General features: G+C 37.1%; 1 protein-coding gene across 1 annotated transcript in view; it reads right to left on the reverse strand.

The window, feature by feature from the left end:
- LOC133517853 (uncharacterized) overlaps positions 1 to 17453 on the reverse strand; it is a 194246-nt gene that overhangs the window by 101737 nt on the left and 75056 nt on the right. Inside the window, exon 3 of the mRNA XM_061851308.1 lies at positions 5278 to 5323. The gene's annotated coding sequence lies outside the window, so the exon portion shown is untranslated. The remainder of the gene's footprint in view (positions 1 to 5277; positions 5324 to 17453) is intronic.

Genomic DNA, 17453 nt, shown 5'->3' on the forward strand with positions numbered 1-17453 from the left:
CACGGGTACTGCCACGTGTAAGTTACTTCTAAAAGCGTCTGTCAAAGACAAATGTTGCCAGCTGCTACATAAAAGGAAGTGCGCTAGCCCTCCTTCAAAATATTGAGGGTAAATACTTCAAAGTATTCAGATAGCTAGTTCCAATTATATAGGAGCCCATTTCTTTGTGAGTGTTGGCCGAAAAGGGTGGGTCGCTATCACTACATTTACCTAACAATTGTACATGTATAGGGAAAAAGGATACTTTTAAGGATGCACATCAATTTCGGTCATTTTTGTATTTTTATAAGCTTTTATAAGGGAAAGGGTCCTAGGGGAAAGTATAATTTGAAATGCACAAAATAGTTATAAGTGATGTTATAAGGGACGCGTATATACGTAAGTACCTACTTATATATCACTGTATGTCAGCCGCTTTTTAATATGTTTCAATGCTTGCTAAACGTTCCGATGGTCCAGTGGTTGTACCACTGATTACACTGACCTGACAAACATGAGGCACACATTTTGTTGCTCAGTTTTTTTACATTAGTTTCATACACTACCAAACATTTTATATACTAATTTGGATTATTGCTTTACATTTCTCTATTTAAATGTAAATCCACATGAAACCATTACAGGATATTTGAGATCGAATGTCTGTAAGTATCATTAAGCGAAACCATTTCTAAATAATCCAGATCGATTTCCGGGCATTGACTTGATGAATGTTTGTTTGGCTTCAGATATTTGATGTCAACAGGGAACGGGTTGCGTTCAATTTGCCTAAGGAAAACCTCAAGTTATGATGTACATTAACATGAAATTCGCTCGCGTCGGCAATCCCACCATTACGAAATTAAAGCTCAACGCAATATATTCGAATTAAATACGAGTTACGCGGAGCTGAGAACGCACGCAGCCACGTGTGTAGGTCGTAAGGCGCCTGCGAGAAACTGATGTCATTTGCTGAATGAACTGAACACACTGAAGTACTTGTAAATCGACGTCACATGGTGATTGAACAGACTTAATACATTCAATTCTATGAAAAGCAAATCTAAAGGTTTGTAACACACAGTCTTACTTCGGACAACCTGTTTACCGCATTTGCCTAGTTTACGTAGTTCTTTAGATTTGACATGTTTAACCTGTTAATCTATTAAATCGTTTATTGTGTACTACTAATTTTATTTGAACAACTAAAAACTGGAATGGAGTCCACGTCACATTGAACGAACAGACTGATTGCATGCGATTCTCTGAAATGCACATCCAAGTTTAGGTTTGTAATATACAATTTGCCTCGAGCAATTAGATCCACTGTTAGTTTAACGTGTGTTAACTTGTTCATTTATTGAATGTTTTATTGAGTACTTGGAAATTCATCTTAACAGCTGAACAACTGGAAACTAGGATACTCGGAGTGGTCCTATTTTGGTCTCTACCAGCGTCCTTAGTAGTATTTTCTACTACTTCACCTACGACTTATTACTATGTGCCTATGGAATTTTCAAATTAGGTAAGTATTCCATTTCTTTAAGGTTTTTTATTTAGCTTTGATATAATATAATTTATTGGTTTATAAGTAGTTGCCCGAGTTAGAAACCTGTACCGAGCTCCCGGTCTATGTTTGTTCAACATTAAGAACGTGGTACTCGTACATTAGTGAGAAAATGTTAAATATTGCAAGTGAAAACGCGCATGGCGTGTAACAAATTGATTGAATGAGAACCATGTGCCTCGTTGCCTACGTAATGTTTATCTTATTATTCCGCATATAATGTGCTCAAAACGCACATTTCGTTTTGCTCTTAATTAATACTTTAAACTAATACTACAGTAACTTAATATGAGGAATGTTTTTTTTTTGCATTGTGATTATTATGACTTTATACTTGTATTACAAACACCAAGCTTCATGAATAATTAATTACCCTACAGTTAACATTATGCTTATTATGATTTTCACTTTCGAGACCTTGAGACTGTGTAATGTGCGTAACAAAGAATTTATTTTTACTTAGCAAATTAATTACCAAAAATATTGCGATCCTATTCCCAGGCCATATTAAGTATGAATGTACAGGAATTATTGGATGGCTTTAAATAAGGGGCGGTGCTGAATAAATGAAAGAGCGTGAAAGCTCCGTTGGGGCAAAAAAATGCAGAACTCGAGTAATTCACTGTGAATAATAAACGAAGAATTTCCGCGACGAGCCCTAACTTGGGGAAGTGGGGCTGACAAGACGAGGGTCCCATTAGACCAACCTGAATATGATATAAATATCAATTAAAGACCGCGTCTGCGCTCGACGTACCCCCAAAACTGTGACTTATGCATTTTTGAAATTTAAAATCAGTAAATCATCGTGCTGAGCTTATCGTGTCCGCGTACCGTGACGTGAATTTATCATAATTTAATGTGACGCGATAACACGCGGTTTGCGTAAAGCTGGGCGGTGTTTACGTGCGCTACAGCGCCGGATGCTCCCACAACAAAAGCTCTAGATACAGATACAAATCAAGGTTGTTTTGAAATTGGCCACGCGTAAGAAAGTTCTTTTCCGAGTGAAAGCAGTCCGCAAATAAATCGTGGCTCGGAAACAATGCACGCATTGTTCACTTGTAAATTGGCTCAAATAACTTACTGCATGCTTTGAACTTTGCTACTATTTTATAAATGATTTGCGCCATTTACTTTTACTTTTTTGTACCTAAAGGTATTGTATTTTCCAATAGTTGCTTAGTAAAAGCACATTTTTATAAATAAATAAATAATAGTGCACAAGCCCAAATACGTTTGGTAGTTATGAAGTGATTTACGTTACTGCTAAGTAAGTTGCAAAATTATTCAGGTTGGTACCTACAATTTACAAGTTCCAAAAGAAATTAAGTCAATTGCGTTAATGAGAATACTAAATCTTCAACTTTGGGAAAGAAAAGGTTACAACGTAATTGATGTAAGCAATTTATTCTTCAAAATTCATAGACCTTTATATTTTCAAGACTGCTACTATTCCGAATTTGGAATCACATATTAAATTAACTTAGCCAAAGTAGTAATTGAGTGTGTACGACTAAAAACATTTTAGTTATATTACTTGCCACTAGATTCCAATAATTACTACAATGTCTTGAAGATCTTGAGTTGTTCTTGATATAAAAAAATGACTTGCAGTGTATAATACATAACTCAAAATTACCTATATTGCTCCTCCGTCCTCCGTATGCACAATGGGCATAAATCGTGAAAGTTGAATTCCAAAATAATGCATCAGGTACAAAAAGAGAAATTCTAACTTTCTGATAAGAGACGTAGATAAAAGAGACAAAACAATGTTTAGGTACACCCGTAGACCATGTCTCTACATCGTAAATATTATTGACATGTTTAGTGCGATTTTATTGAACCCGTTTACAAATAAAATAGAGCTTGCTCCTTTAATAATAAAGACGTAACAGAACAAAACAATGTTATTATTATACAAATCTCGAACAAAGGACTTACTCAACATGTAGCACACGTGCTATTGATTGGACAATGAACAGGGAGTCTGGGCGAGACCTACATTCAGGAATACAGGTGACCTGGCACGAAAGGCTATTAACACTAGACAGCCCAGGAGCCCGACGATATCTATTAAGCCAAGGCTTATCAATGCATTCATAAATAAAGCTACGTCGTTACCTTTCAGGCAATATTGATGGAATAGATTAGAATGGATAATGAACACAATAAAGGAGCAGGTTATTAAGCGTAAAGTCTTCGAAGATGATGCCTGATGAACTCAATTTGTTACTTGCAAGAGCGATGTACAGCGTTTCTTAATTACGAGTATCGTGAAATTAGAATTATTTTATATGTATGGAGATTTCAATGTTGCGTTAGACCTCGGTTAGGTATGCATAATATGCGTAGACACGAGTAGGTAGGTGCTTTTTAGGGTTCCGTAGTCAACTAGGAACCCTTATAGTTTCGCCATGTCCGTCTGTCTGTCTGTCTGTCCATCTGCCCGTCCACGGCTTTGCTCGGTGATCGTTAGTGCTAGAAAACTGCTATTTGGCATGGATATACAAATTAATCACGCCGATAAAATGGCAGAATTAAAAGTACAAAAAAAGTTTTTTTTTTCCTACACGTAAAGTGAGAATGATTTTTTTTTTCGCTTCAACCCTATGGTGTGGGGTGTGGGATATCGATGGATAGGTCTTTCAATGTATTAGGACACAACAACCTGGTCCTGGTCTTCAACAACCATTGTTTCGTAAAGTTAATATCTTCGGAAATAATGTTTCACTTTCGAACCATGGGTCAGAAAATATGAAAAAAATCGTGAAAGTAAAGCTTAGTAAAAACTTTCAATGAAAACTATAGTGAACATGATCGGTTAAGCCGTTTTTGAGTTATCGCAAAAAGTCTTCCCTTCTTAGTACAAACAAAGACGTATGCTGTTACTATAAATGTTGTATTGACTTGTAAAAGAGCCCTTGAGGCCTACTTGCAGAATAAATTTTTGAATTTTGAATACAAAGCGCCGCGAAGGTACTCCCTTTTGCTGACTGTAGATGATGCTTAACTAATAGCCCCCGTTTAAGGCAGACTACTGTGACGGATGTGTAACAACGGAACCCTACTACTAGGTTTGTCTACCTTGTGAATTCATTGATAATTTAAATTGGATTTCATAGAACTCTGATATTTCCACCACTTGCAAACAAGCATACGGTTCGTCTGGTAGTAAGCGAAAAAGTTAACACACGCGGGTTGCCGACCTGTATAAACCTATTCTCTCATTTATTTAAGAACCTCATACAGTAGTCCCTCGTGAAAATCCCGACAGGAAATTCATTACATTACACAGCTGGAGTGTTCTCGGAGGGAAATTACTTAGAAATATGTATTGATTTAGTATTAGTACGTAGTTATAATGCCAGCCAATATCATGGTTTATCGTAAAAGCTTGAATTCGCCAATTTTCTAAAATCTAAAACATTTTGAATTGCAAATGTGTATTCCCCCGACATATTTAGTTTATGTGCCGAGAGATAAATGTGCTCTCAAGCCGTAAATAAAAACGTTGTCCTTATTACCCGGCCCTGCAAATTTGTAACGAATTACTTATCACAGAGATAATGCGGATTAAGCTTTTGGTTGTTTTGAGTCGGCATTATCATAATATGCCATTCGGTTATAAAACCATTTGCCTAAGTGATATAAAACTTAAATGCATGACGAAAATCACTCAATTGCAAAAAGAAAGCTTTAACAAATAATGTATAACTGTATTTTACCTGGAAGTATCAGCTTTTATAATCCCCAATTAAACACGGCCATGATCTGAAAACAATACAAATAAATTTATAAACAAAAAATCCTTCTTATTGCGATTTAAGTAAGTAGCTACCATTTAAGTAAAAATAAACCAATCAATAGGCTAGCATACTCATATAAATACTAAAACGTCGACAGTTGCAATTGTTTAAAGTTAATGAAATATGTCATTTATAAAGAGAAAGGTGTCCGTTTAGTTGAATATTTTTATAACAATAATAACTCGAGGATTGATGCCGGGTTGAGCTACTAACCAAAAAGTTTTAGTGGGTACCCACCTACATTATCTTTAATAACTAAGCCTTTTATGTTTACTGAACGCATATGAAAATAGAAATTGTAATTAACTTGAGTAAGGGCTATTATTTATTTTGCCACGTATGTAAGTTTACCAACGTATAGCTCACCTACAGACAAGCACAAACATTTGAAATTAACTGGCGAAATTCGGGCGGAACAGTAAAAAGGCGGCCAAAGGGTTTCGAGGTACAACATCGTAGCCTATATTGCTAGGTGTACGGGCAAATTAGCATTTCACAGACGTGTGACAAAATGTCTCTGCTTCGCCGGCTTAATGAACGGGGAACATCGTGATTAAACGCTTTTACGGCGAGTAAGATGTAACGCGGCTGTGGAGAGGCGACGTCGCCTAAATTTAGCAATTAGGGGACGAGCCGATATGAGAGTATATTGATTAAGATAGGATACCGGAACCTAATCTGCCTATATATCTACGAAACGTGATTAAATAACGCACAGCGCTGTAGAACGTCGCAGGGGCGGGGTTACTCGTACCGATGTTTATGACATAATTACTCTCAATCTATTTACATAAAGGGAGTGATATAAAATATTCTTGATATTAGACACTTCATTGGTAACTGCCGCGGTCTTTGACAGTAAAAGTATCGTATTTGGTCGTGAACTTATGAGCATGAAGTAAAATACGACCATTGCTAATAATAGTGTTTTCTTTTTTAAATCACATAACATAATTGTCTAATTGTATACCACTTATATGGCTACGTAAGGACGATGTATTTAATAGGTTATAGTATTATATAGGTATATGACAACTTTAGCTGTAAGGTCCCAAGTTAAATGTCAAACGTAATCAGGCACAAAAATATTAATAACCAATCTACTTTCTAAGTAGTACTAATATTATTATGTTAATTTGGATTTTTAGAAGTGTCAACAAAACTACAATCAGTCATTTTGTTTAATGCAATTTTACCTGGAGTAAGATGTAACATTTAAAACCTTCGCGTTTTAAACACATACTTATTACATAAATCACATTTATAACCGGGTCTATAGCGAATTTATTTTATTACCTTTATTTATCGACGTCATCAGACTCCAGTTACATCATCAACGTTACATCAGTTAGCCGCGACCATGACCAGTGAAACCTGTGTTGAAACGTCGTGAAATAAAGGTTATAAAATAAATTTGCTATAGACCTGGAATAACATTTCAGAATTCGGTTCAGAGGCCAATAATATACAAAAATTCTACCAAGACGGCTGTGTAAGTAGCCGAAGAATTACTTAAGTATTTACAATGCCATAAAACTAGTGATATTAAAATGTCCTGACTCCACCAGTATTGGCTTCCGCCTGGCGCTGGGCCAATCTACTCCGGCAACTCCTATTCTACACGACACGTAAAAACTTCATGACCAAAAAATTGTTGCATTTGTTATAAACTTATGAATATGGTTCAAGGTACTGCATCTACTGCAGGGAGCTGCAGGGGAGTCAAAGTCTCGTGCTGCAGTTTTTGAGAGAAATTCTATTAATGAATAGTCAAGGCCTGGAACAAATTACCCTCCGAAGTTGTGAACTCCACAAATGTGAATCTAAGCTGTGCAATCGTGCTAAGTGAACTATGATTTAGACGTACCAGCATTAGGCCTGTCTAAAATGAAATAATAATAATATGTATTTTACATTATGAATTGAAGATTTGGATAAGACAGTTAAACAAATTGAACGAAATTATTAACAAAGGCGGTTATTAAGCTAAATAACATAGGCTATTTTTATTTTAAAAATAACTTATTCTAGTGAAATAAAGGGAGTTTTGTGTTAGTGCAAATTATGAATTCTACGGGGAAGAATAGATGTTGTTTTATTGCAAAGCTAAGTAACATGAAGAACCCCAATGAGCCGTAATGAAAGTCGAAATGGTAGGACAGAGTCTAAGCGTGCCCATGCTTACGTGATTAGGCCGCTGTAAAAGAAAATTGGGGAGGAAATCCGACTCTAATAAACAGGCGATTGTAATAACAGAGTAAATTCGAGGGCGAGGCCGTGCCGCGCTCGCTTCCTTATACCTTCGCAAAGCTGCCACGAAATTGTGAATTTTTCGATCACAAATTACCCAATAATATAATTAACCTTGTTCAAGCGAATTTATGCAAATATATTTATCTTACAGTTACTTGTATAGTTCTATGAATTTAATAGACTTACACCATATGGAAAACAATTATTTATCATGCGAACGGCTAAGGAGTGGAATGCACTTCCTGCAAATCTATTCCCATTCACTATAACTTGGATCTTTTTAAATCGAGAGTGAATAGACATCTTTTAGGTAAGCATGTTCCATCCTAGGCTGCATCGGCACTTACCCCATCGGCATTTTCCCAAGTTTTTTTTTATATAAATTATATTATTGACGACAAGTAGTTAGCTACAAGTAAATTTCTTTACAATGATTCATTCGTTCAATTAGCTTTCATCAATATAATATAACAGTTCAGTATAGCAGAATATAAAACATATTTGGAAATAAGAATGTATCTTATCCCACACAAATATCAAGATGTAGTGAAGTGTCGCAAGTCGGTGCAATCGCTCTTCAGCACGAGACCCTCTCAGAGCCCGCCGAGAGGTTTCATCCTACTTATCAGGACAATGGCGGCACGAGTCAATTGGGATTAGTCGATCGATAATCCTAAATATCTTATTGTATATATGTAGGTACTTAGCAATTTTTATAATTTATTTTATTTATACAAATCGTGAGTTTTCTATATTTTTTTTATTCAACTTTTTTTTATTTGAAATTACAACAGTTAACAATAAAAATAAAATTCTGAAAAATAAAAATTTGAACGAAAAAAAAAATTACGTCAACATGAAGATGCCTGGCCGGGGAACCTTGAGCAGAAAAATCTTCGTCGTGCTCTACCACCGCCTGCCGACTAGCGTTTTGTGTGTGATCGATGTGGCAAGAAATACGATGTGATCAACGGCGATGCGATGGGGTCGCATTACATAAACCCACAAGCGCCGCAAAAAACATCTACAACAGATGATGTGGCCAATTATGATGGAAATATTGTCAAATTATATAACTCACTAGATTTTGTCCGCCACTTCGTCTGCGTGGATTTATTAATTTGGATAGCATCTCTTTTATCCAATCTGCTTTTTAATGATTCCCTATACAAACTTCCATATTTGAGAGACAATTACAACGCCTTGATAAAGTATAAAAGCAATCATACAATTTGAGCAATAATGCTTAAGTACTTAATCAATTATCAAGCGGTGCATCAATTATCTCACTTTCGGGATGGAAGTGAGATAATGTTCACCCTCTTAAGGGATGATTTCCAAGATAAAAAGTCCTATGTCCCTCCCCGGGACTCAATCTATCTCTATACAGTCTATACTATACCAAATTTTAAGTAACAGATAGACTTACTTTCGCATTTATAATATGTATTAGTATGGATGGATATGGATTTCAAATCAACTGTGAAAATACATAAAGAAATAGTACCAATACTTACATAGATATGTCCGTAAGCATATTCTATCTATGAATAAAAATAGTCATATCCAATTGTGCAAGAACTAAAAAGCATTTTTTTGGTTTAATTAAGTACTTACTTTGACATTCCGCAAATAACTAACATCGCCTAGCATCAAGACGGGCACCACACTTGCGAACAAAGTCAATAATCTAGTCGTCATGACCATTGAAATATCTAGTGAACGCAAAGGTGCATTCTCGGCCACTCAATAATTCCCTGAGAACCGCTCGGCCAGCTTGGTCACGCACGGGCCTGCTGCAAGCAAACAACTGATTGATTTATTTTCCTTACTTACTCAAATACTGAACAGACTTTCTCACAAAATCATAAGGCAAATAAAACGATGATAATCAAGATTATTAAGTAGGTACACAATTTAATTTCTAAAATGTGTTTGTAAAATAAACGAATATTTTATATTTGACTCTATTTAAAATGTAAGTTCTTATTTACAATTTGTTTTTAGGTAGGCAAAGATATATATAAACGCTATATTTAGTTTTAAATACCTACATGTAACAGATCTTCAGTTAGAAATGTTTACTAACATGTACTTACTTGACTTACTACGTATAATGTAGGTTTAAAGTTCCTTGTATTGTATTTCTTATACCAAAAAAAACTTAACCGACTGGAAGGCAAACGTAATTGACAAATGCGAGCAAAATATAATTTATTCGCAAACGTGTTGGCTGGAAATGGGCCGGACACGTCAGTTTTCATTTGCCTCTGCGCCGATGCATATCAATAAAAACAGGACGAGTAAATACGAGTACACTAGCGTGGCACCTCGAAGTTCCTGTTCCTATACACTCACATAGGACCTATACAATCGCATTTTTTTGTTTAGATCAACACACCGTTCGTTAATAATTAACAATATTAAATAAAACCTCGAAATAACGTAATAATATTTCGTGAGACCTTTTTGCCACTGGTTACCAAAACCACCCAAAACCACAATATTCTGTTCCTTTTTTCAGTCTACTAAGAAATGAAGGAAATGTAATTATAAATAAATATTATAGGACATTATTACACAAATCAATAATGTTTGTGTTTTTGATACTTATACAACGATATATAAATACTTAAATACATAGAAAACACCCATAACTGAGGAACAAATAATCGTGCTCATCGCACAAATGAATGCCCTTACCAGGATTTGAACCCGAGACCATCGGCTTCATAGGTAGGGTCACTTGTCACAACCCACTAGGCCAGACAGATCGTAAAAGGTTATGAATTTCTATTTATGCAACATTTCCAGGAACCAGGTGAATTTTAATGTGGGTATATGTGGTGTCATTATTAGAATTGTCTCAGTTGTACTTGACAACTATTTATAATTGCATGTATTGTGTCATCAATTGAGTTTTAACATTATGAACGTGGTTGTTTAACAATAAGCATATTTATATTAGCGGTTTTCATACGGTTTACCGGCACACTTACTGACAATTAAAAGGTTGCTAATGGTCTATAAAGTGTTTTGCTTTCGGACCTGGCAAATTCAATCGTGTCAGTTGTCTTTATTAATTTTTTTGTCATTAGACTTCATATTATGTTGCTAATGACATAATAAGTCGCGACTTACCGAACTGCCATCATTTTGTAAGCTCTAGCTTACAAATACTTTAGAAACGGGACTCCTAGGTGTCACACTATTTTAAATAGGTACCTAAGTACATGTACATTTGACCTTTATCCTAAATAAATGTAAAGGTGAAGGCTTAGCTCATAAAACCGCCCGTAGCGAATGGCACTTGTGTTTACAAGTTAAATGCTCCCTTGGGTTTATGGCAGATTTTAAAGTTAGTTGCAAACAAGTCTGCACTTGGCACTATGGACTTGCGCTTGAACTTAGTAATTATCTGTCACTTTACACAAATCTCTTAGCACAGTCAAGCCATTAACACATTAACTATAGGCCAGGCAATGAATACTCCAAAAAAGTTATAGACGGAAATGCTTGGAACACAATTTTTAACTTCGTAACTTTGCTTGGACTAGTTAGGAGGTGAAAAAAAAAAGTTTTTTGTTTAAAGTTAATACGTTTTTACTTCGGAACGGTGTCAATGTGATACCATAAATAAATTTGGCACTCCGGATTTGTACGAAAACAATAATAAATATGGCCTAGTAGCTTCAATAATGTAGATATCAAGATAAAATTGAGAGCCCTAAAATAAACATTCAAGAGAGGATATCTCGACAACTATTCAAGATATCGAAAAACTTAACAAATCAAACTTGTAGCAAATTTAAGCTGCTTTCGTTTTGTATAATAAGCTATCAATATTACACTGTAAACAATATTAATGATCTATCAAGATGGCGTTCGAACCGGAAGTCAACCTGTCAGTATTAAAATTGACGTTTTTGTTTGAAGAAACGTCACCTTTGACACTGAAATATCTGATCCATATCGTGTACTATTTGACTTCGTAGGTTTGAATCGGGTCAGTAGCTTTTTTTTTGAAAGATTAGGACATACATTAGGTATTTAGCAATGTAACATTTATAGGTAAATAATAATAATAAAAAGATACTTTTTAAATTTTTTTTTAATTAATCCCAACCGAAAGAGACTTGAAGGAACTGACATAGGGAATGGTCCTTATTCGACGCGTAAGGTACCTAAACCTATATATAGCTATTTATTTATGCGCCCATTTCATGTGTGCATACAAAGTAAAAAAAAAGGAGTAGGTATTGCAAATTAACTTGACAGACTTTTATGTTACAATCAAAATGACTGAATATATTAAAAAGGATATTGTAAAACACCTATTATATTAAAAGTTTACGTATAAGTTAGCCTGTGGGAATGTGTACATTTGATACTAGACGGTTGACAGTACACAAATGGAGTGCACATAAGCTGTGACATCACCGTCCAGACGCAGCTGGGCCCATGACGCAATGGGTTGTTGAGCGTTCGATTCAGGAAAACCAGTATTATTATGATCAATACAAACTATGCGTGATCGGGGCTCGTGTTTAAAATGGTTAGTCTCAGGCGAATACTCATGTAAGTGATGGCAATAACAGCCCTGTGCCTGGGAAAGTGCCGCCCTCGGCCGCTGTTTCCCGTGACGATTATGAACTTGGCTTACTTTTTATTCTATTGGCGGGAAGCGCTTTTGCAAACAATACTAGCGTTCTAAATAGAAATGATGTAGAAACTTGTTGCTTTTTAACTTTATCTTTAGGATAACAAGCGATTCCATGTTTTGAGATAACCATAGGGAGAGGCAGTTGCTAATAGATAGAATGTCGAAGTATAAATGCAATTATTATACTTAGATATACGAAGTTATATATAGCTTTGACCTACAATTAGATAAATGTAATAATAAACAATAAATAGGTCCCCATCTAAAAAAAATGTGCTTCGGTATATTCATAATAAATACCAAACTAGGTTTGTACATACCTACTCGTAGATAAAATACAAGGTTGGCTACGATGAAGACGTTGTATTATATGATGTTGTAAATGTGAACGTTTGTATGTTTGGAGGTTTGTTCCTCCTTCACCTAAAAAGAATGAACGGATTACGATGAAATTTATGTAGCCCATATAACATATAGTTTGTATTACTTGTTAAAGGACATAGGATATTTAATGAACAAGGGTTATAGTGGTATCTCCTTGGATTTCACGGGCCTATAAATCCCGGTCTTTTGATAGGCTTGCGCGGGGATATAGATCCAACACGTAGAGGCCTCTTGGAGAGCTTTAATGTCATGTAAAACGCCTGCTGGAACCCGTTCACGGGCGCAATAATAGACACCCATGAACCGGTCGCAACAGGCATTGGGACTATTGTAGTAAAGTGAACAGTATAACGGTCTATGGATTGAAGTTTGGGAGGACAATGAGACTGGGTTATTGCAAAGACGTCCGGACACCTGCCATAACAATGTTTTCACTAGTTATCGAGGCAGACGGTGACTCGCCGCCCACTAGATGGGCCCCTGAAAATGCCGTCGTGAAGACGACCAGGAGCAACACCGGTGTGAGCGGCTCAGAGGTGTCGAGAGGTGTACGCCGCTTTCTACCCAGTGGCTGATAACAGCCACTGTGCCAACTCGCGTCTTATGCAAGTTTTCACTTCCACCCCTGGAGCATTTAGCTCTAACGACTCCTCTCTGGACGGCCAATGAAGGCAAGCCAGAGCTGACAGTCCTGCGGGTCCCCTTGGGGTCCACTCCGACCGACGAAGACACGCCGGAGATGGAGACCCTGACCGACTCTCGGGAGTACTCGGGTCCGTGGGGTCGTTACTCCCCAACAGCTCACCACAAGCTGCCCTGTGGTATTATTATTATGGTGTAGTGGCGTTACTGCCGGGTGTGTTGTTCAGTTGAATGTACTATAAACTCTATCAATACTATCATGTTTGTTGTACTTATCACACGATGTTATTTAAGTTTAAGTAAGTCACGATAAATATGATCCCATTCATAAATATCGGCAACGATTATAATATTAACGTCAAGCCGGATATTGATAAATTCCGTGTGAAGGCTTCAGTCAGCGCTGCGGCAGTGGCTGGCGTTAAGCCGCCGTGAGCCCCTCCGCACTGACAAGAGGCTTGCGGGCTCCTGCCGCTTTGTCAAGAGTGCTGAGGAAATAGAAACGTTTCGATGAGAACACTTGCGATATCCACAATGTGCACGTTGCCGGCCAAATAGGTTACGATTTCTGGAACGGATCACATTCCACTCCATTCTGATCATCGAGTGAGATTTCATTCTTCGTCAAATACAAAATACCAACCAATGTAAATCAATTCATGACACATTTGTAAATAGAAACTGCATATTTACATTTAAGAATACATTTACAAAAAAAAAAAAAAAACGAATAGAAAACGAGAAAGTTATAATTTCACATTTATGTTTTTGATGATTAGTCACGGTGATCTTCTGCACAAGCTAAATTTAGCGACATCAATTTTAAAAAGTAATGTCACACCGTTATAATTTAATGCTGATAGCTTAGTCAATCGAAGATTCATGAGTAAACTTAATACTGTTCCCATTTTAAATGTAGCCGAATGGTTTAAAGGGGAGTCGTGCGAGCAGATAGATGTTAAGTGAGCGTGTGTAAGTAATGGTTCATTGTTTTTGCGGTAAATGGCCGGAGATTACCTCAAATTGACGTCTCCGTGTTAGTAAAGTGAAAGGAAGTATTGTAGATAATGGATTGAGTTGTTTTGTTCTGTAACAATGCTTCAATTTCTAATACCATGTTGTCCGATAAAGATGTTACATTCGGCCTAAACTATCTATTCCTATTTGGATAACCAAATATAAGTTTTACGTTTGCGTAATGTGTTGTCGCTTACGCTTAATTTTACTACCTACCTATTGAGTTAACTGATTGTCGTGCTCATCCGTGAATAGTTTTTGCGCGTCAGTAAGGGGTCGAGTCAAGGTTAGCCTCGGTAAACAAGGGGACACTAATGAATATATTAGCTAAAGAGTGGCAACTGAACATAGGCAGCGTGGCAACGTGTCAACTACACGTACTCTCTATACTTAATACGAGTCTTACAAATAAGAACCCGCTTTAAACTGAATTGAAATGCAATTCCGTCCAATCACCTTCCGACGTTTATACCTGGCAGCTCCCCTCTAAGGATTTCTCAATCGAAAATCGCATCTTGGTTGCTTTTAGTATAGTTGTGTGAGGGTATGGATGGTTTGGCGGATCGGTCGGGCTGCTGGCGCGCCGGGGGCTGGAGCGATCGCCGAACTAGTCTAGCGCGGGTGTCGCGTCTAGACGGCGCGGCGGCGGCAGCGGAGCGGTGGATCACTATCGGCTGCTGTAAAATTATGTGGCGTGGGCGGCGATGTAAACTTGGGATATCCGCCCAAACTCGGATCTCACCCGCTTATTTTCTATAATTTATTACCAAATCTGTTCAATGAGTCGAGTTCAATCTGTCGACATGCATGAACTATCATCGAGCAAAGTTCAAAATCGTCTTTATCCACAGAATAACCTTTTTGATCTGTTAAGTAAGCAACGTATTGATTATTCTGTTTGACAATGGCAAAAACTCAGGTTTAGGTAATCTCTTTTGCTGTTACAAAATTATGTTTTACAAAATAAATCGATTGAGATCATGTGATTACATATACTTATGTGTTCGAGATAAAACACATTACGTCCATAACTTATCACTTTTTCTTTCTTTTCATCCCATCACAATAGAGGTCGCCTGAGATAACCTCGTACTAAGAAACAATTTGCAGAAAGCAACAAAGGAATCTAGATCAAGCGGACAATGCGTACTTTACGAAACAGTATCGCAATTAGACGGGTTTAGCATCTACGGTGAGAGTGTACTAAATGGCGAAACTGCAGCCGACAATAGAGAAGCTGTTGCTACTGGGCAGCGTAGGCGCTGCTGTGTCGAGCGGGGGCGAGGAATCTATAACAACTACGCGTAACTACGCTCAACTACTTATGCCTACGCGTGAGCGCTCTTAATACTGGTGCACGTCAGTGTTGGACTCGCCGGTGATCGGCAAACAATTGAAGACACCGGCCGGTTGCCGGGGTCATCGTGCCGCAACCTTTCACCGCTTCACACTACAACCGACGCGCGAGTGACCCGACCCGTCATTAAATCAATTAATCGCACCAATGTTTTTATCGATGGTATAGTATGTTTCAACTTTGAACTTTAAGACTGAACAAAATTCGATGCATTGTCGAAAAATATTCTTCACCTCAAACGAACTGCATCACGGTTTTAAGGCGTCGGCAACGGCATGCAGTTTCCTTACACACTGCGTGCAGTGAGTATTCTAGATGCAGGCCGAAACAAGTCATATAATGCGCTCCGTCTGTTTCCATCTCTGCATTCCTTTTAAATTAATTTAACGTACGGAAAATAATTTATCTGAAAATGTAACCGCTTCATAAATTAATTAATCCAAAACGAGGTGCATGTAAATCACCCGCCCTAAATGGGATCAGAGACAAAGGCTTCCCGCTTTATGCCACGTCTAGCCCTTAATTGTGTGGCCGACCAAACCGCAAATAAACAGCAGTTACTATAGTGAGATTAGTGAGTAAGCAGAATCAACGAGTGGTAAATAAAACAAAAATGACTATGGCGTGTTACTTAAATCCGACTAACTTAAGAATTTCAATTACTATATTTCAAGCTAACTTATATGAGCCACCATGCGCTGCTCGCATCAGGACGAGTTGCCGTAACTGGCGCGGGTCCATATGTCAAGCTGCACTTGCTGCGCTGATGTATGAAGTCGCGAAACTTGTGTCGAGATCCTAGATGTGCTATAGAAGCAAAATTAAAACAATCATATTCACTCTCACTTTGCTCTACATTTTTTATTACAATTGCTACAAAAATATATATGTAAAATATTGTACACAATGTATTTTCTATTATCAGAAACTCATCAAATTAGACGTCGCTACTTCAATCATAATTTGATTGAAGAATTGCTACTTCATTTTTAAACATGTTGATTTCTCGTAACGTAATCCTCCCACAACACTTGGTAGAGTAGGTAGTTAGATATTCTTATGATAAGTTAAAATGCATAGTGTAATTAATATAAGTACATACATGATGTTAATATTTCTATGTGGTGCCTATTATCCCTTGGTTAATATTCTACGTAACTATAACATAAAATAACATTCTTTCAATTTATATCTACATATTAAGGGATGTGATGTGACTATAATATATACCTGTAGGTATATTATCGACTTTATCGGTATTTAGACCACCGTTCGGCCCGTTCTCTAGCGCACCCTTCCATTGGTTCACTTTATGCTCCAGTTTCTGTTTGTCCTCATTTGTCAGTGCAATGTCATCATCGTTCTAATATATACAGATCAAATATATTCTAAATGTAACAATAGGTTTTAGCACATTCCTAAAATCCTAGTGTTTTGACTGTGCAGGCCCGGCAACCGGCACTCGCACCAGTGCTACGCTTGTTTTGTTACAACAACCTACCTGAGCTCGGTAGGCGCGGAATTAACCAGGATTTGGAACGCGACTCGGCATTAAGATATCATGTCCAACGTGCCGACGAAATTATACAAGCCATCTTTAGTGCCTAAGGCTGAATTCTGACAAAACTGGAAATACGGTTTGTTTACCTATTTCGGGGATAGATATTTGGTACCTATGGTGAAAATAATAAATAATAATAGTCACAAATATTTATTGAAAGTCAATTAAATGTTGTGCGTACCTAAATGTCTCGAGTTAGTAACTTAAATCAAATACTT

Source organism: Cydia pomonella, chromosome 5 (genome assembly GCF_033807575.1).
Source record: "Cydia pomonella isolate Wapato2018A chromosome 5, ilCydPomo1, whole genome shotgun sequence".
NCBI classification, from domain to species: domain Eukaryota; kingdom Metazoa; phylum Arthropoda; class Insecta; order Lepidoptera; family Tortricidae; genus Cydia; species Cydia pomonella.